Source organism: Neofelis nebulosa, chromosome 3 (genome assembly GCF_028018385.1).
Source record: "Neofelis nebulosa isolate mNeoNeb1 chromosome 3, mNeoNeb1.pri, whole genome shotgun sequence".
Classification (NCBI taxonomy): Eukaryota; Metazoa; Chordata; class Mammalia; order Carnivora; family Felidae; genus Neofelis; species Neofelis nebulosa.
The window spans coordinates 148,420,898-148,442,320 of NC_080784.1; the positions used below are offsets into that span (position 1 = coordinate 148,420,898).

Genomic DNA, 21,423 nt, shown 5'->3' on the forward strand with positions numbered 1-21,423 from the left:
TCAACCTTGCACTGTGTCCATATACCAGTTACACCAGCTCTGTGCTTTAGCCACACTCTTCTGTATCTACACTCTGAACTTTGATGGTCTTATCTGACTTTATGGCTTCAGATATCATCTATACAATGATTACTCCACATGTTGGCCCTTTCCTCTGAGCTCCAGACTTGTCTGTGTATCTTGCTGCCTACCCAGCATCCCCAGCTGGATGTCTAAAAGCCATCTCAGATTTAAAAGGGCCGAAGATCAACCCTTAATAGCCATGACTACATGATTTTCTCCATAAAGTCTGGGTAACTATTTCTTAGTCCAAAAACCGTAGTCCACCAAAAAGGCTAGATTCCTTTTATTTCCTCATCCCTCTCATCGGATCCATAGTCTTAAGATTTTTCTGTAAAACATGTTCTGAATCTACTTCTTAAATCAAAGTGCTACAACTTTGGTCCAAAACACTGTCCTATCTTCCCTGGATAGTATAGTGAACTCCTAACTGGTATTTTTGTTCTATTTTGCCCCTCTTCATCCTCCACATAGGAGTTGAAGTGAACTTTCTAAATTTGATGAACTTTGTTTAAAAGCCTTTAGCGGGCATGGGAATCTCATGGAGGACTTGTCAAAACATAGATTTCCTGGTGCCACCTGGGGTTTCTGACTCAGCAGGTCTGCATAGGAGCCTGACAGTTTGCTTCCCTAACAAGCTCCCAGGTGACACTACATTTTGGGAAGCAGTGTTCTATAAAATCTAATCTTAGCATATTTCTCTGATACTATTCCCTTGTTCACTGTATTTCAGCCACACTGGTCTTCCTTTCGTCAATCCTGTAGTCCAAAGTTTCCCTTTCTCTGGTCTTTTGGAAATGCTGCTTTTTTTTCCTACTCAGAATATTCTGTAAATAGAGGTTCCTACGCACCATTTTGAGTTAACTAAAATTCCATTTCCTCAAAAAGGATTTTCCTGGCCATTTGCTAAAATAGCAACCCTAGTCACTCTACACTATACTAGTGTTTTTAATCTTATTTGTATCCCTTATTGGCATCTCAAATTTATCTTGAATTAGTTTTATACATTTATTGTTGGGAGAGCATAGCTTTTTGTACTGAGGATGAGAAGTCTTTCCTCTGGATCTTTAACTATGCTTGGCACACAGTATGTGCTCAAAAATCAGTATTAATAGACTGTAGAGTATAAATATTAGAATGGGGAATTGAGTACCACTTTTGAAAGGTGAATTATAGATCTCTCTTTAATGTGTTTAGAATTCCCTTTTTGTAACTTTCACAAGTGAAGCGAGTGCTATGAACTTCAAAGTTTAAGGTTCCTAAGATTTCATATAAATCAACTGTATCCTTCTGAATAGTATTTTAGTGCTGTGGTTTTCATAACTTTTTTTTTTCTTCTCATATTTTCTCTCCCCTTCTTTCACATAGAAGTAGTGATGGGGCAACATCATCTTGACCCAAACCCATACTTAAATTCATAATAGAGGTATAGTGTGTCTCTTAAATTACTTTACTCTTGTTAAGCAACAGAAATAGATACAAATCAGCATGGCAACTTATTGCTTAAAAAAAGATATACTTTTTAAAAAGGCATTATGAAAATATTATCCTTTGGATAAATTCCTTGGAAGAAAACAAAATATCCTTTACTGACTTTCCAGTCAAGGTTGTTACTATAGCAACCTATAGTTCTCCTTTCTGAGGCCTGGTCACACATAAATTATTTGTTTAATGCCTTTTTCCCCTGTGCTGAACTAGAAACTCCATGAGAATTGGAACTGTGTCTGTAATGCTTACTCCTGGTATCCATAAAACTAAACACCATTCTTGATATATGGTAGGTGCACAATAAATATCTGATGAGTTTCTGAATGAATGAAGACACCGAATGTAAGTTCCATGGCTCTGTAATCTGCTTGCCGCCACCTTCCAGGTTTCATGAACCTTAATGGAAGAAATGCTTCCTCTGTGTAGAATCCCTCTCCGGCCTTCCCCGTTGGTACCCAGAACTCTGCTTTGTAACTTTTTCATTTCTTTTTGTGGTTTCTCCTTGATGGAATGTTATAAAGATTCTCAAGCCAAGTACAAAAAGCCACACCTCTTTGGTTTCTTGGATAGCTTGACTTCTTCTAGGCAAGTGCTAGTTTTTCCAACTTTTGTGTCTCTTGGTAACTCCCAGGATTCTTTGTATTCCTGTGAGTGAATTCTCTCTTTGCTTCTTAGGAGAGAACAAATAGATTCATTAATACCTGTCTAACTCATTCATTCATTCAATAAGTATTTATTGAGTATCTACCATGTGCTGTATACTTTCAGTGCTGGGGACGCAACAATGAGCAGAAGCAGACATAGTATTTGCCCCATGGAGTTTATCTTAGATAGAGTGGGAAATCGAGACATTACTTCTTAGACACCCAACCGGCTAAATAAAGATATAAAGGACAGGGACATTGTTTTTTGAAAAAGGCAACAAAGTCATCAGACCTAGGCTAGGGGTCAGGGAAAGTTTCCTGGAAATGATAGGTAAGCTGAATTTTAAAACATGAATAGGAATTCCCTAGATATGGCACCTTGTGAGCACATTTTATGAAGAGGACAAGGAGACTATGGGGACAGATTATCGGAGTTGGTTGAGATAAAATTTATTTTCCAGAAGAAAACTAATCTGTCACAGTCCTCCTGAGCTACTATAGATGTTTTTGTCATAATACTAATACCAGTTAAGGTCTTTGAGCATGAACTCTGTGTGCCAGGCATAGATTTGTCTTTTACAGGAATTATCTTAATCCTGACAACAGTTCCTGTTTATGGCTTAGGAATCCAGAGAAGTGAGTGTCTTGTCTTTGTCTCATAGAAGACCTTGATACCTGCATTCAGAACCTGTGCCCTTGTTACCTAATCCTGGTTCTCAGTGGGTATTCCTAATATTTCTGGTAGCTCGGGTAACCTGAATTCAAACACAGACACATTTATGGATCTCTCATTATATATGTATTCCCTAGCTATCTACATATGTATACAAAGATGTATGTGTGTATGTTTACATGAAATAGTCCATGTGGGTATTTAGGTGTGTGTATACATAACGTATGCACACACATAATTACATATACATATCATTAGTATATTTTGATGTTGAAAATTGAATATAAGGATTTGAAATCAAGCAACTTAATTGTGGAAAATTTGCTGGATGGGATAGATGACTACTAGTAATTAATAAATGGCACTGAGCTCTTTGGTATCAAGTTTGGGGGCCTAACCACAGCAGGCGTGTGAATTCATTAGGACAAGTGAGAATCTGCTGTGTCTAGCCTTATCCTCTGCTGCTAAAGCAGCTCATCTCCATTCACAGTAGCTGCTTATAGCTTTAAATAGCATGCCCTGGACTCTCTCTGCCAACTCTTCTCAAGCCAGCCAGGGTTACTGTGAGGCCAGGGTTGCACGGACGACGCGGTCTGTGCGAGGCCAGGGAAGGGGTTAGTGAATTGGCCAGCTGCCTGGGCACTGGTGTAGGGAAGCCATGGCGCAGTGCAGCAATTTCCTGCTTGGGGTGAAGCCCTAGAAGGCTGGTGCTGCCTAATCCTGGACTCTTCAATTCTTTTGTGACAACTCACTGCCCCCCTGCTGCACCCCGAGTTTCTTTTAGGGGAGAATTTGATTTACACTATTCACAGGTACATGGGGATGATTTAGGGTCCTCCACCCTTCACTCCCAGCTTAGAGTCATTTTACTTGGAATTTATACTCTTAGAAAACTGGAATATCATACTCTCCAGCTATGAGTTTCTAGCATAGAGCGATCACATTAGCAACTGAGCATACTTACTCCTGATGGACACTGAAAGACTGGGAGAAAGCACAGATGTGTGTGTGTGGGGGGGTACTATAAACATCAACGATGTCTCAGGGAGGGCATGAAGGATCAAGCAATGCCTGGGAAAGTAGACCATCAGGAAGGAGATGAACTTAAGTCTGGTCTTGACCTTGCCCACTTCTCTTTCTTTGGAGGGTGAGGGCAAAAGAAAGTGAGCAAACTTATTCCCAAACTTGCTTAATTTAAGTGTCCCTTCTACTAAGGTGATTGAACTATTCCACACTAAAGTACAGCTGATAACTAGCTTCTTTTCTGATTATCCTAATTGTCTCAGTAGTTTTGCTTTATCTTTCAAGTTCAGGTGTCTCTCTAACAATTGGTGGAGTTTCAGGGAGAAATTTGAGGACGGGGGTGGGTGGGGGAGCACTTCTTAGTGGAAGGGACATCTGGTCGCTGCTTACTTCTGGGTCTTTTATCTGATATATGTGGTTATATAGGGCTTGTCTGTTATGGAGTACCCTTCCTAAATGAAGTGGGATCTCTCAAAGGAGAAGCATTTACTCTCACTAAATGGGATGGGGTCCTAGGACTGTCTCTGAACAGGTGCCCTTCCCAGGGTGGCCCACCCTGGAGCTGTGAGCATGCAGACCAGGGGAACATAAAGTTGCGTGTGTCTTCTCAGAGTGGTAGTCAGAGTGCTACTGGTCCCTTGGCTGTTGTAGAGTCATTCCTGTTGTTTTATAGGTGAGGGAAAAGATGCCCAGAGAACTTGGGTGATGAAATCAGCATCACACGTTTCTGATTAGCAGCAGAGAAAGAACTGGAATCCAGGTTGCACAATTCCTGTCTCCAGTGTTGTCCCTACCTACCACCTGGTTATGAATCCAGAGCACGTCTGAGAGGTCTTAGGGCAGCTTCCCTTTCCTTCCAGTTCTATTTTTTCCCTTCTCCTCAGCCGACTCAAATGCTTGGTTTGGCAATATAAAACTATTGTCCATTTCTGTATTTTATTTGAGCTGGCTGCCCTGTGTCTCGTTCTCATGAAGCATAATACCAGTTATGTACTTCAGAAAATGCATATCACATGAACAAGACACGTTTTGTTTATAAACAATGAAGAGAGCATACTGGTTAAGTGCAGAGACTCTGGAGTTAACAGTATAACTTCACCACTTGCTAGGCATGAAACCACTTTTAAGTCTCATTTTCTCATTAGTAAAATGGTGATAATAAATAATAACATAACTATAATAAAACCTGTTTCGTGGATTATTGTGAGCAGTAAAAAATCCACGTAAGCACTTAGTACAGTGCCTAGGATATAAGTACTCAGTAAAGTTAATTATTATTACTCTTTTTAAATATGCTCAGTTTTTTTTTTTTTTTAAGTTTATTTGTTTATTTTGACAGAGAGAGATACAGCGAGCCGGTGTGAACAGGGGAGGAGCAGAGAGAGAGAATCCTAAGCAGGCTCTGCACGGTCCGTGCAGAGCCTGATGCGGGGCCCATCTCATGAACCGTGAAATCATGACCTGAGCCAAAGCCAAGAGTCTGATACTTAACTCACTGAGCCACCCAGCTACCCCAATATGCTCAGTTTTTATAGTTTTTTACTCATACATCATTGTCCTTGCCTCAACTTTAAAAATCAGAATGTTGTCAACATGTGCTTATTTAGAAAGAATCTAGTGTTGTCACAAACAGAATAGCGGATCTGTGACAATTTTGAGGGTCAGGTGTGTATAGATGCCTGCACACTTTCTGCTGTCTTCCTGCCTGTCCTCCTCCCTCCACATCCTTCTTCACTTTCTCTTTTTGTTGCAGTCTCTCTCTTTCTCTTTCTTTTGAAAGGACTTGAGCATATCATGTATTAGGGCGATGCCAGCTAAATCATTTAAGGAAAGATCTGAGCAAAAAGCATGGGAGGGAAGCTAAAAGGAATCTTTTCAAGTATATGAACTGAACAAGATTAAACACTTGGGAAATAAAGGTTGCTTTAAAGTTATTGGCAGTTGACGCTTAAAAGGAAATGCATTAGGTTATACTGTTCTAGTTTCCTGATGATAGAAAACAAGATACATTAAATCTTGCAAATTATTATTTTCCAGTTAGGGCTAAATTCAAGTTACAGCAATTGTAGATGCTACTTATGTAAATCAAACTTTGATCAATTACCTGTACTTAATAGACAACTCAATATTTGCATTTTGAAGTCACATTTTCATGTTATTGTTGTCTTTTAATATGGTCTTTTTTTTAATGTTTATTTATTTTTGAGAGAGAGACAGAGCATAAGCAGGGAAGGGATAGAGAGAGAGGGAGACACAGAATCCGAAGCAGGTTCCAGGTTCTGAGCTGTCAGCACAGAGTCCGATGAGGGGCTTCAACCCACAAACCATGTGATCATGAGCTGAGCTAAAGTTGGGCACTTAACCGACTGAGCACCCCCCCCCCCCACAGGTGCCCAATACGGTCTTATTATAATTAGGTTATATATTAAAGATATTATTCAGATTATGCATGGAAATAACTTGGTGTCAAAATGAGTCACGTTTGAGTGAGCTGAATATTGATATTTTCACTAATTTTTTGAAATAACAGGGGCAATAAGGATGAGCCATGCAATTATTTTTAAAAAATTAAAAATTTTTCCTTATAAATTATCCATATTTAGTCTTAATTAAAATTTAATGTAATGTGCAGAATTGCTTCACATGTTACCTTCTACAAAGTAGCCAATAAATTTTCTTGTAGATTTCATTCTAATCTGAGAGTGACATTTGCATACAATTTTACTGTTTGGTTTAATTTGCCTTCGTAATACTGGAAAACAAAATGCTTGTAAAATTCATAGGACAACATTGTCCTTTTGTAAAATGTTAATTGTGTAAATAGGTAAGGATTCTAGAAACTGTGCTTTTCAGGAAAAAGAACAGTTATTACTCTGGACCTGCATTACCTTTATAAAGTCGTAAAGAAATTGCTTCGAAATTCACTGGAAGTAGAATTTTTTTTCTTTTGATTCATGTGCCAAATGTAGATTCAATTTACATTCTGCCTGCATTTTTCTTCTTTTCTCTTATTCTCTTATTTCTTCTTCTTTTATTTCTCTTCTCTTATTTTCTCTTTAGACTAGACAGATCGTTACTCTTTGCTGTAAGAGATTCTTGGGTAATAATGCCCAAGAGTCCTATAAAGTTAACAATTAGCTTATTAAATTTCAGGCATTATTATTCTCTCTTATTCATTTTGATAGAAGGGTCCTATCTGAAAATATAAGATACTATTATTTTCTGTATGGTGGGGTTATGGTTGGGATTTTATATTTTTAAGACTTAAAACAATTCTCTTAAACAATTGCTAGTGTTGGGAAACTAGCTCACTTTCATATTTGCTCAGCCTTAGATATTTCTAATTCTTTTTTTTTAAGTTTGAAGCTAACGTTTTAACTTTTATAATGGTTTTAACCTTTTAAAAATGTTTTAACAGTTTTAACATTGTCAGAAATGAAGACTGTTCTTTTTTTGTTGGGTATGATTCACTTCTGTGCTAGTTTCCAAGAGAGCTGTTACACAAAGTGCAGTGATTGAACAGAACAGAACCTATGTGGGGGAGATGTAAGAGTTCAATTTGATAGGTATAATCATCCTGTATTTATTCTAAAGTTGGTAATGAGACTGGTCTGATTTCAGAGGATCACTGCTTTCTCACCACAGTATCTGATATGAATTATAGACTTTGTAGGTGGCTTGGATACCCTTTCTGGTTTGGGCCTCTGACTCTCAACTAACCTTAAGTGTTCTGTGAACGTGTCCTCAACATGCAACCATTCTATCATCTCGTGAAATTATTCCTAAGACAAGGTAAGAGGTGCTGCTTAACCTGTTCTGAGAGAGATATTTCATGGAAGTGAAATGTAAGTTGAGTGAGCAGAAACTGACTGGATTAAGTTTTATATAGTTTATTTGCAGACTGGAACCAGGTGTTTAAAAGATCAGGAATTGTGTTGAATATTGAGGATGAAGTTTGGCCCACCACATCTATTCAGAAGGTCAATGGTGGGAGGAAAGATTTTCAGTCTGTTTTTCCAATTATGGGTTTGTGTGTAGGAGAAAGTGTGTACCATTTCCTGTTTGATGGTGAAATGCCCCTTCCTTGGGGTCTTCTTTGATTGTATTGGTCCCAGCAATTTAAGCTGCCATGTCACTGAAACTTCATTTTTATAAAGTCCCCAATGTATTTACTTCAAATTCTTGACTTATCTTTCCCTGTATGGTTAAGGGGACATTTAAAGCTCTATTTTATTAAAAACAATTTTTAAAAAATGTTTATTTATTTTCGAGAGAGAGAGAGAACGAGAGAGAGAGCGTGAGCACAAGTGGGGGAGGGGCAGAGAGAGGGAGACACAGAATCTGAAGCAAGCTCCAGGTTCTGAGCTGTCAGCACAGAGCCTGAAGCGGGGCTTGAACCCACAAGCCGTGAGATCATGACCTGAGCTGGAGTCAGACACTTAACTGACTGAGCCACCCAGGAACCCCCTAAAGCTCTATTTTAGTGGGAAGTTTGAGAGCATCTCAGACAGAAATCTAGATACCTATTCTGAGTTTACTTCAGAGATCTAGGTAGAACAATGCTATAGTTAATTAGCCTAGGAACTTGTTGAGGTCATTTTTTTTTGCTTACTGAAAGTATTCATTTCTTTGTGGTTACTATAACTTGAATTTTCTGGTAACTGTTCTTTATTATAGTAATAGAGGTAAATAATTAAAAGCTGTGAATAACTTCAATTGAAATAGAGGAAATTATTGAGAAGGAGAATTTAGGTAATGTACAGTATTTGGGATTCTTTTAAATATAATTTAAGATATAGGTACTTTTGAGGATATTTCTTTGTAGAATTTGTTTTGGAACAAGTATATCTAGCATTTACAATGAGAATAATATAAACTAACATTTATTGAGTACTGATTAGTTGCTAGACTCTCTGTTAAGTACTATATATGTATTATGTTTAATAACAACCCTGTATATTAGGTACCAAGTTCTCATTCCTACCTTTTTAAACTGATTTCAAAAGACACTTGCTATTGTAAGGTAGTTTGAATATTAGAAAACTAGGGAAAAGACGTTATGATCACTGTGTAGAACTAAGCTCAAATAGTTATAGGCCTGGATTATCTGACATAAAGATTATAAATATTTGGATTAATTTTTTAAAAGTTTATTTATTTTGAGAGAGAGAGCACACGCATACTCACACAATTGGGGTTGGGGCAGAGAGCAAGGGGGAGAGAGAGAATCCCAAGCAGGCTCCTCACTGTCAACACAGAGCCCTATGGGGGGCTTAGACTCACAAACTGTCAGATCATGACCTGAGCCAAAGTTAAGAGTCGGATGCTTAACTGACTGAGCAGTTTTTAAATATTGTTAAAATTTAAACGTTGTTAAATAATCCTTAATTTGGGCTGCTATTTTATTTTATTATTTCATTTCATTTCATTTCATTTCATTTCATTTCATTTCATTTCATTTTATTTTTGGAGCTGATCGTGTATTAGAAACTAGGTGAAATGTTTTGGTGAGGATATGCGTTATTTAAACACGGATTTTTTGGAGTTTACTATAGAGCAAGGAATAGTGACTATACTTTGAGTGTGGGCAGAATGTGGGGCATAGCTGATAGACAGGTTGGGTGAGCCCAGGAGAAGCCTATTGCATGAAAATCTGATGAGCCTCCTGGGAAAGAGCTTACCCCTCAAGAAAGAGGAATCAAGCTATTCTGAGCTTGACTTGGTCTTGGGCTTTGAGAGACAGAACAGTTCTGAGCATAGAATAATAATGTTTGTTCTTCATTTTTTTTTTTTTTAACTGTTCTAGCCCTCAGTGGATTTATGTCTGAGCCCCATGGAAATATAGGAAGGCATATAAATAAAAACTGCAGTAACAGAAGCCTTGTTCACAAATGTATGGGAAACATGTTTGGAGTCTCTGAACAATACTTGTGACTTGTATGGGCCTAGGAATCCCATGTCAATAGATCCAGGAGTTAGTGACATCTAAGTTATTACAGTTAATGAGACAATCCATGCCCATATATGGGTAAGGCCTGGTGACCTGGGAGTTATAGCAATGCATGTGGAAGGGAGATACTGAGAAAGAAAGGGAGAGGGGGAAGGGGAAAGAGGGAAGTGGGCATTCAGAGGACAGAATGATAAGAATGACAACTCCCACCTCCCATCCTAGGGGTCAAGGAAGACTTTAGGGAGGAGAGTCTTAAAGAATATTTAATGCAGAAGCATAGAGAGATAGGAAAGAGAGGGCATGCCAGTCTGAATGGAGGAAAATATAGAAGTAAAGACATGGACATGGCAAATATGGGGAAGGGGAGGAAGATAGGAAAACTTTAGTTGGCTTCATCATGGCACATACAAGGAGCTTCCGAATGGCAATAAACAAGAGTGTCCTGATTGGAATTATATTCAAGAAGTAATTAAATAGGTTACATGGTGGGGAGTGAATCAGAAATGATGAAGAAGTGGTGGAGAGTAGTTTGAAGGCTCATGCAATAGCCACAATGTAACGATACAATCCAATACAATACAATACAATACAAAATACAATAATGGGTAGTATGATTAGCAACTAGGGAAGTAGCTATGGATATAGTGGAAAGGGAAAGATTGTTTAACATTATTGAGTAGAATTCCTATGATTTGGCAACTAATTTGGATGGAGAGGGAGGGGGAGAGTGTGGGTAGGGGGATCACAGATAAGCTGAGAGTTTTGAGAAGGCAGGGCTGGAGAATATGGAAAACAGAAGGACAGGAGAAGAAAAACGTTCGATAAATTCCCCTTCAGACACACTGAGTGCACACATCCTGTGCAGGTGGAGATGTTTTGCAGACAGCTGGGGGCAGGGGAACTCTGGAGAGAGTGTATGGCCAGGGGGAGGAATTGGGAAGCCTGGGGCATAAAGGAAGAAACTGAAGCTGGGACAGTGGATAGACTTGAGAATATTCAGATAGGAGAGCTGAAGCATAGAGCCTCAGAGAATACCTACTTTCTAAGTTGACTTTATTTTTTGTATTAGCAATTTTAGGTTCATAGAAAAACTAGGTGGAAGGTACAGAGATTCTCCAAGTACCCTCTGCCCCCACATATGCAGAGAATACCTATGTTTAGGGAGCAGGAAGAGTGGGAGCCAGAGGAGGAGACAGAAAGCAGTGGCTGAGCAAAGGAAACAGAATTCTGAGGGTAGAAATGTTTATAGAAACTGAAGGATTTAAATTTAGGCTTAAGTTTAAATTGGTAAACAAAATTAAATTACATAATACATTTTGTTTCAAGTGCTGTTGTTAACTCAAATGATGCCAAAATAGTGTTCCTGGGAAGAAATTCTTATAGAATCCAGTCATGAATAGCTACTAGTCATCATGACTCAAGTATTGGTACCATGGAATTCTGTTTGTTCATGGCCGAATCAGCTAGCTGATATTTCAGAGCTTCTCTCTAAAAAAATGTAAAATATTTCTCCTAACCCTTCTTTTTCTCAGCTACTAGAAAATCATTTAAATCTTCTTTGACTCATCTCCCCCAGGTTAAATATGACCATGCTCATTGTTTTCTACAGTTTCCTTGAAAGATATCTTAGAAAAGTAAAATGAAGATAACTTAGTTTTGCAGTCCATGAGTTATTGGTGGGAGATTTTGACTGCTAATCTGTTTCAGCCCTCCCACTCAGTCTGCTTATAGGCTTCTTCAGAACCATCACCAGGAATGAGTCATTGCTGAGACACAGAACAGAAGCTAACACTCAAAGTTCTTAGTAGTAGTGGTAGTAGTAGAGAGGAGACTTCAAGGGTAAGTGGAAGTATATTTATATTGAGGGACTTGCATGTTTTACTTTCAAGAGTTATGTGTGTTTTATAACGTGCGTGTTTTTGTTTATTGCAGTGCACAGGTGTACTTTTTAACATCTGGTGAGTGATACTGTGCATTTCCATGTTATTGTGTTATTTGTGTATACTTTAAGCCAAAAGTCACATACTTGATGTGAAAGGGCATATATGACTTTCAAAAATTAGCATAAATACATGGGCATAAATATTTATATTACCCATGGAGATGGGCAATAAAGTATTTGACATGCTGGTCAAAAGAGACAGGGCATTTAAGTCTCTATTAGGCGTTAATAACAAGAGACATCAAGTCCTTAGGTAGAAAATAGGCAAAGTGCTTATAGAGAATTTCATTTTGGGATAGTAGGATAAATGCAGGAGTGGCTCTTGATTTTCTGACAATCTAAAAGGATTTTATGGAGCATGTGGTGGGATTTTGTAGTGGTTTAAATGTCCATTGGACACATGCAAAGATGTTAAACATCACTCATCAGGGAAAAACAAATCAAAACCACAATGAGATATCACCATATACCTGCTGGAATGGCCAAAACATAAGAAACAACAGGTGTTGTGAGAATGTGGAGAAAGGGGAACACTCTTGCACTGTTGGTGGGAATGCAAACTGGTGCAGACACTCTGGAAAACAGTATGGAGGTTCCTCAAAAAACTAAAAATAGAACTACCCTCCAATCCAGTGATTGCACTATCAGGTATTTACCCAAAGGATACAGAAATAGACCAATGTTTGTAGCAGCATTATCAACAATAGCCAAACCATGGAGAGATCCCAAATGTCCATTGAATGATGAATGGATAAAGAAGATGTACACACACACGCACACACACACACACACACACACAAACACACAAACACATACTCGAATATTACTCAGCCATCAAAAAGAATGAAATCTTGCCATTTGCAATGATGTGAATGGAGCTTGAATGTATTATGCTAAGCGAAATAAGTCAATCAGTGAAAGACAAATATATGATTTCACACATGTGGGATTTAGCAAAACAGATGAATATATGGGAAGGGGGAAAGAGAAAAGAGGGAGGTGAACCACAAGAGACTCTTAATGATAGAGAACAAACTGAGGGTTGATGGAGGGAGGTGGATGGGAGATGGGCTAGATGGGTGCTGGGTACTAAGGAGGGCATTTGAGATGAGCACTGGGTATTGTATGTAAGTGATGAGTCACTGAATTCTACTCCTGAAACCATACTCCACTGTATATTAACTAACTAAAATTAAACAAACAAACAAATGGCTCATTGCGAAACAGTGCCCAAAAATAGTAGATCAAAAAAAAGATGTGTTCTCAGCATATTCCACCCTTACTGGTTGGGTTTTGGTTGGGGGCAAGAGAAATAGTATTGGTTAACATGAAGAAAAATGGAATATACTGGAAGTATATTAGGTGACTTACAGAATTTGAAGAAAAAGCTAAACAGCCAAGCTTTAAGAGGTCAGGAACAAGGATAGCTCAAGGGCTCTCAGCTGAAATCCATTTCTGGAACACTGGAATGGTTGGGTTCCAAATGTCACCATGGTGTATGGCCTTTCTCTAGATTCAGATTCTTAGGAGTGAAATTCCAATTAGGTCATCTTGAATTAGGTTACCCTTTGAAAGATAGCATGGTGATTAAATGGTCTACCAGGCTCACACAGACTGCAGAGGGGTCGCTCTCTGTAAGAGGCATGAGGTATGGTTACCATAAGACGGGAGCAGAGATGCTGGACAGGCAAACACAAGAAACCTGCCATAGGCAGAGAGGACACTTTGTAGTTCTTTAAAAAAAAGTGAAAATATGGGCTTGCATCGTCTCTGAAACTAAATTTGGAATTATGCATGCGTACATATGCAGATATACATACGGACACATATTTTATACAGTGCTTTTGGATGATCTCTGCCACTTTTTTCCTTAATTTATTACTCTTATGGATGACATGCTGAGTGACATACTATAGGCTGCTTTTCTGGTCTCATAGAGAAAATTTAAAGAAATACAAGAGATCTCCAAAGACATATTAATATAGAGTATAATATGTGAGAGGTGCTGAGGTCAGTCTAATATGGAAAATCATTTTTTTTGGTTATTAATGAAGACAGTTTATTTTCTTAGACAAAGAAGTGTCCTCACATAATTTTGTTTGAGTAGAAGTTGCATTGACTTACATGAATAGTCTTATCTAAGACTATAGTCTTATCTAAGAAGAGATTCCCCTGCTGAAATAAACTTTTCCTTCTGGTGTACTGTTTGTTTTCTGATCCAGGACTTGATTTACTATCATTAAAAACAACTACAGGGGCGCCTGGGTGGCTCAGTTGGTTGAGCGTCCAACTTCAGCTCAGGTCATGATCTCACGGTTCATGGGTTCGAGCCCCGCATCAGGCTCTGTGCTGACAGCTCAGAGCCTGGAGCCTGCTTCTAATCCTGAGTTGCCCTCTCTCTCTGCCCCTCCCCAGCTTGCTCGCACATGCTCTTTCTCTCAAAAATACATATAACGTTAAAAAACAAAACAAACAAAAAAAAAACAACTACAAGTGCTGTTAATAAGAATCTAAAGCTTGCCACTTACATTTTTGAATAGTTTTAGATAGGTTCTCATTATACTTTAATAATGGGAAGACATTTCTCATTGTAGTTCACATGCTAGAGACAAAAGAATAAAAAAAAAAAGTCTTGAAATCACTTACAGATCTTTCGAGTTCCAGATCAGTGGTTCTTGAACTTCATTTGGCACGAGTCTTGCCTGGAGTGACTGCTGAAAATACAAATGTGTGGGTTGCTTTCCAGAGATTTTGATTTGGTAGTTCCATGGGGGCTCAAGATTCTAGTTTTATCAAATACCCCAGTTGACTATGATGCAGGTAGTATCTGGATCACACTCTGGAAAATTCTGATCTAGATGATTTCATGTTAGCTTATGAGTAGTGTCAAAGAAATAAGAATTATGTATAATTAGTTCAAAGATTTGGAATTTAATTATTGTAATTTTGACTGTTCAGATTATTTACTCTTAAACCACACTTCTACTAAAGTGGCTAAGAATTCTGTTATTACTGAAAATATTAGGTAACTTTGTATGGAAGTTAATGGTAAAGGAAAGTGTATGAGTAAATTTTACATTCTTGACTAACATTTAAGTTTTTGATGCATCTCATATACTAGTAGCACATTTTAAAAATATTTTTCTTTTTTTAAGTTTATTTTTAGAGAGAGCGAGCAAGTGTGCAAGCACCTGTGTACGGTGGGGAGGGGCAGAGAAAGAGGAGAAGAGAGTTCCAAGCAGGCTCTGCACTGTCAGAATGGAGCCTGACATGGGGCTTGATCTCATGATGATGACAGTGAGCTGAAATCAAGAGTTGGATACTGAACTGTCTGAGCCACCTAGGTGCCCCAGTAGCACATTTAAAATATATATATGTGTGTATATATATATATATATATATATATATATATATATATATCTATATCTATGAGAGTATTTCATGGTGAGTTAGAATGTTTTATTTTTTTCCTTGTTTTTGTTTGGAATAAGTCCGTATTCTCTGATAAATATAGTATATTAGGCGCACCAAGACTGTAGTTTCATGCCATATTTCCTTGAAAGTTGTTTTTCTCATGCGTGTATTTTTACTTCTGAAAACAAAGTGTTCCCCCCCACCCAGGATTGTCTAGTAAAAACCTTTTTATCACATCTATTTCTCTCAACATAAGATGATTTGAGTTGTGATGTCCTTTAAAAAAAATTTAACCAGGAGTGAAACTGACACTATCAGTGATACAATTAAGAAGGAAGCCAGGAAGTCCAATTTCAATTTCCGAAGGCACTGAGGGCTGCATAAAATGTTATAGGGAGCAGTTAACCAGGATGGAGCACAGCAATCAAAAACAGAGTGCTTACTTTTGAGTAAAATTATCAATTTTGCCAGCCTCAGCATATAGCAGCTGGCTCTATAAAACAAAGGATGTGTTTTACTACATGTAGTATGGGAAAAATTGGTTACATACTTTCCTTTTAGTTATGCCTGAACATACATAGTTATAATCATCTGCAGAAGCATCCACATGCACAAATAGACTGGACAGCTAAGGGCCACACAGCTGAAATCCGTATTTTACAAATTGCCACAGCCTTTGAAAGTCTCAAGCAGGAAAAGCAAACCTAGTAGGTTTTTTTTTTTTTTTTTTAATCTTTTAACTGAGCTCAAAAAGATCCTCAAAGCACAAATAATGGCTTATCTTTAGTGGCATGAATTCAAGCAGTAAGTGTTTACATTTTTTTTTTGTTGTTCAAATTATTTAGACAAACTTCTGGATAATGTTAAGATTAGCTAGTCAATTTTAATGTAAACAGACATTTTTCTGATGAGGATCATTAACCTAGAACAAGAAAAGTTGAGATTTTTGTTGGTGGACACTTTGTTATATTTTACATACTGATGCTTTCGTTGCAGAACCCTTGAATACTTGTAAATCCTATGACATAATATATTCAAGAGTGTAAAAATACACGTTCCTTAAAAAAATAGATGATATTTTATGATATTCTTCTGGCTTAATAATTTTGTGAGTTATCTTCTGATAAGATATTTTAATATTTAATATTCAGTAATTCACAGTAAGTCAGAGGTTCTTACTGATTTATCTTCAGTTATGTAATTTCCATAAGAATGTAACAGATAGATTGGAAAGTGTTTTATAAGTTCTACAAAAGAATATGTTTAGGGGACACTCAGTAGAACAGAAGTAGTGACCTATTAAATTAAAAAATAAGGTGCTAATTGTATTGCATGCTGAGGCATTTCTTAGCCTACATTTATAATCATGACAGAAAACATGTTCTGGATTGTTTGGTCGTTCCAGAGGACACTACCAGAGTAGAGGTGTCTACAGGGTGAAGTGATAGGATAAAACACATCTACGCTTATCCTTAAGATAGAACATTTCCAGCAGCTTTGCCTTCCTTCCATTTTAAATTTGTGGATTTTTACCAGGAAGAAAGCTTCAAGTATCTGGTTCATGCATTTAACATCTAATAACTTCTCTTTAGATAAGCAAAATGTGCTTTGATTTCAAGGCTCTGACAACCACCAGCGGTAAGAACTGGGATGACACCAAGAAGAAATATTGGATATCAGAAATTGTTCCTGTGAAAAGTGAAGGTGGGGAAAAGTCCTTTGAGGTTTTGAGCTTTTGAAATATGGGATCAAAACGGAAGATTTTCAGTAATGTGTGGCTGGGTGTTTACTGTTAGAACAGGGTATGTTGTAGGTGCGTTTGATTTGAAGTATATAGAATCATAATTACCATTTTTAGAAACCAAATGAGAGAAGATGGTACAGAAGGACAGAGGCCCAAGTAAGGGGGAGGCCCATGGGCCCCCATTTGCCCATACCTTTCTCATTATGTTTAATATATTCCCTCTTAGAAATGTCAATGGAATGGAAAGTGATTAGGGCTGGTGTACCACCCACAGGAAAACCAATGACCTCTGACATTAAGCAGTGTTGGTCTTGGTGGGCTGGAACAGCTCAGCTTGGTCGTGGTAGTAGTTGTGCTGATACTGGGAGGAGAAGGAACTTATATATCCTCTTCAGAGGGGTGCTTGTGAGGATGACTATCCAATGGGAAACGAGCATTCTCCAGACTGCGAAGGTTCCAGGGATCAGGCTGATGCTAGTCCCGTCTTTCTGAACTTGAAGGAAGGTGAGCTCTGAATGCCATGGTCATGACAATCCACAAGATGGAGTTATTTTACACTGGTAAAACATTTCCAAAATGAACACTTGTGTGAACAACGCTGCTTTCAGCAAGATAAAGCCTGAAGTAAGAATGCTTGGTTTATTACATTCAAGGATATGGCTAGAAAACCGTACAAAAGCTACTGCTTCAGTGACCCCTTAATCATTCCAGATTTTATCAGTTCACCTTGCCAACCATGTAGGTTGAAAATTTCCTCTGTAAGATTAAGTGTACTCCTTTTTTTATCCATATTTGTAGGGGATACAACTGGATCTTGGGGAAAGTCTAACAAATTTCTTTTTACAAAATTTTAACTCATTTCAAAAGATTAAGTGGAAGGAATGAAAAAAAAAACCACCTTTCCCATTATAGTCATCTTACATCCTTAGCACTTAGCATAATGACTGGCACATAATAGGTGCACAGTATATTTGTAGGTGACCTTTGCTTGCATGGGAAGAGGTAGAACAGAAATAGTGCTGTATTGAACTAGGAAATACTGTGCTGATTGGTCTATATGCAGAATCTTTCCTGTAGTAGATCTGGTTTATGCTTCTACCTTTTTTTCTTTTTTTTTTTTTTTACCACGCTGAAATACATATTCCAGGGGGGATAAGTCCCTTCCCCAAATTGTTTGTAATGTTCTCAAAATCTGGGTTGGCAACACACTTGATGTATGTTATTGTGGGAAAGGTGGGTTTTTTTCTTTCTTTTTTCGCAAGATGATGAAGAAATAATTGAACTGAAATGAATAGGCATGATTGGATGCTTCTCTAGTTATTTGTTTTGGAATTGTCTTTGAATCACGTATTGTAGCCTTGACTGTATTTCTATAAAACAAGGTTTTAAAGCAGTTTGTCATTGGGATGAGCACTGGGTGTTGTATGGAAACCAATTTGGCAATAAATGTCATATAAAAAATAAAGCAGTTTAGACAAACGATTTCCTTTTTTTTCCTTTTTGTAACAAAAGGACACATAAATAATAACTTACAAACTATAAGCTTATCAATAATAAAAATGTACCCTTTTTAGTTGGAATAATAAACCAATTGTGTAGTTTTTTTGGCTCTAATAATGAGTTTAGAAACTTACGGACTTATATACAAAGTGCATGAAACTTAGTTATTTATATTTTTTCTCCACTTCGAATGTGGCCAAGAAAATCGATAAAGAAATATCAAAGATTTTGCAAATCAAATTTATAAACTCAGAAGAATTCTTATTGCTGGTAATGCTTATTTGGATTATTAAACTCTTTTAGCAGAATAGATCTCTTTACTAAATACAAGTTGACTTCCATAGTGGTATTCTTTGGTGTATATGTAAAAGGAGAAAATTAAAAAAAAACAAACCCTGAATATGTAGGGAAAGGTATTGTTAATGAAAGTCACTGCTTGATATACGACTGTGCCCTCATAGTGAGTGTGGAACCAAAGTTGATTACAGAAGGACGTAACTGGTAATCTATGTATGTTGCCTGGGGAAGACTGGCAGAAATGAACATCTACATCCCTTAGTTGTAGCTATTAAAATTTTGCATTGCTCGTTGGTCTTGTGACTCTTTACTTTCATCTAGTGAGTTGCTTTTGGCTCCAAGCCACTTCTTTAGAAGGCCATTGATTCTTGTGATGGAGTGAGATTACTTGCTGCCAATTTAGGGACCAATTTTAGTACTGGTATCCTTTTTCCTTCTCAAGGGTGAAGAAAACTCCACATTCGCAAGTTTTTCCTTCCTTTATGGTCTTGTGTTTATTTTCCTGGACATTGAGTCAATATAATCTGTTAACGTACATATTTACAATGAATCCTTTTTTGTGAAAAAAAATCTAAGAGTTGACATACCTTTGATAAAGAACATACAGGCTCTAGACCAACCTCTATCTGGCATATGGTAGGCACTCTGCTTCTTCTCTTGTGACTTTGGGAAAATATCAACCTCTCAAAAAAAAAAAAAGTATCTTTTTTTTAAAAAAAATTCTCATCTATAAAATAAAAGTGGTGTCTATGATCTTCCCTAAATAAGCTCTTAAATCTAGATAAGGATGAGCACAATTTTCATTAAATCTAGTCAACAATAGATAGGTTATTGAGCACTTATTATTTACAAGGCTCTATTTTTCCCTCCCGCCTTTTTAAACTAATGACATTGAAGGGGAATAAGGATGTGATAGAGCATATGAGAAGTGAAAAGCACCAGAGAGTGGGGGTGAAGCATTCTATCCAAGCTGGCACACCAGCTGTTCTAAGTAGCACATTGACCGTCAGATGCTTAGATTCTCCCTCAAATTATGAGCTTGATTCTGTTCTTAAACTTTTTCTTCCATCTGTTAATTCAGTCTGTTTCAGAGAAGAAGCATTTTTTTTCTCTTACTTTTGATTCAACTTTTTAGTATCATATATCTGCCTATTTGAAAAGTTGGTTTTACTACTTTTGGTCCTCTTGATGCACTGTAAAAAAAAAAAAAAGTAATAATAATAATAATACATGTCCGAAGTCTTGTGTTTATTAGTACTGGAAGAGACCCTTGGTGCGGAGACTTGATGGAGGGCTAGATTGTCAATTGTCTTTATGAACTAGACATAGAACATGTGAATTCAAAACCTTTTATTTGCAAATGGCAGCCAGATAGGTCTCTCTCTACTCAACTAAGCAGAGATATAAGTACAGTATATGAATATCAAAATATGGTAATTTTTTTTTTTTTTTAATTTTTTTTTTTCAACGCTTTTTATTTATTTTTTTTGGGGACAGAGAGAGACAGAGCATGAACGGGGGAGGGGCAGAGAGAGAGGGAGACACAGAATCGGAAACAGGCTCCAGGCTCCGAGCCATCAGCCCAGGGCCTGACGCGGGGCTCGAACTCACAGGCCGTGAGATCGTGACCTGGCTGAAGTCGGACGCTTAACCGACTGCGCCACCCAGGCGCCCCAAAATATGGTAATTTAGGGTGTTCTCAATACCTACCATGGTGATGAAGATAATAGGTATTAAGTTTTGAAAGTAAATTAGAAGTGGGTAAAGCCTGGCTCTGCCGTCTAGAAACTTTATTACTTTGGGAAAATTTAATGGATTTCTGTGGGTCATCATTTCTTCATGTATAAAGTAGGAATAATATCTACTATAGGGTTTTTTTTTTTTTTTGGGGTCTGGCTTAAACTAGAGAACATGTGTGAATCTTCTGCATGCACAGTGCTTTTATGAAGGCAGATACACAGTTGTTACTTCTGTTAGAAATGTAGAAAGTGCAAATTTGGTTAGAGTCAGCAAATATATCTCCGGAGAGAAAAGAAAAGCAATTAGGGGTTGAAAATCAGGGTAACTTTAAAAAGGGAAAATTGGGAAGAGAACTGGCAGAAAGATATTCCTTGAATGATTTTATTGTGAACATATTTTCTCAGTGATCTTTAACAAAATCAATGACCTGTGAAACCAGAACACAGATAATTAATGCTTAAAGGTGATAACAGGCAAAAAGTTACTAACATTCGGTATTAGAATACACATAAAATTGATTTATTATCTATTTTCCATGATCTGCTCAAATTTTTAACATTTCTGTCAGATCTGAAATAACTACTTGATAATTGAACAGTAGTATAAACTTTAAAAAATTTTTAGCGTAAGCCTTTTGTGAATGAGTCATTGTCATCAACACATCTGTAGAGGTTCAAGAAATGGGATAACAGAGGTGGAAACAAAATCTGCAAGAGCAGCGCATTAGATGATGTGGAGACATTTTGGAAGATTACATTTCTTTAAACTACAGATCTTGTTCCCCTGTTTTAGTGTTTGTTGTCATGAAAATAATCACAAACCCACATGCCCAAGGCTTAATGAAAACCTGGTGGCTGTAGAAATAATCAGAAGTATAACATGCTACATTTCTCTTTTTAACCCATTTCGTCTAACTTAATGTTTCACACAGTATTTTCAGGAAGTTTT

At 37.4% G+C, this 21,423-nt stretch overlaps 1 protein-coding gene and 1 long non-coding RNA gene across 4 annotated transcripts in view; one reads left to right on the forward strand and one right to left on the reverse strand.

The window, feature by feature from the left end:
• The window catches only part of ADAMTS3 (ADAM metallopeptidase with thrombospondin type 1 motif 3), a 267,551-nt gene that overhangs the window by 35,463 nt on the left and 210,665 nt on the right, over positions 1 to 21,423 (forward strand). The window contains exon 1 of one of the 3 annotated variants that reach the window (XM_058722318.1): positions 16,784 to 16,898. The exons of the other annotated variants lie outside the window; for them this stretch is intronic. The gene's annotated coding sequence lies outside the window, so the exon portion shown is untranslated. Of the gene's footprint in view, positions 1 to 16,783; positions 16,899 to 21,423 lie in introns of those variants that run through there. 3 annotated transcript variants of the gene reach the window in all.
• LOC131507483 (uncharacterized) lies at positions 1,892 to 13,233 on the reverse strand. Its single transcript, XR_009259517.1, has 2 exons — positions 13,152 to 13,233; positions 1,892 to 2,218 (listed from the first exon to the last, which is right to left on the reverse strand). It is a non-coding gene; the product is annotated as an uncharacterized LOC131507483 (long non-coding RNA).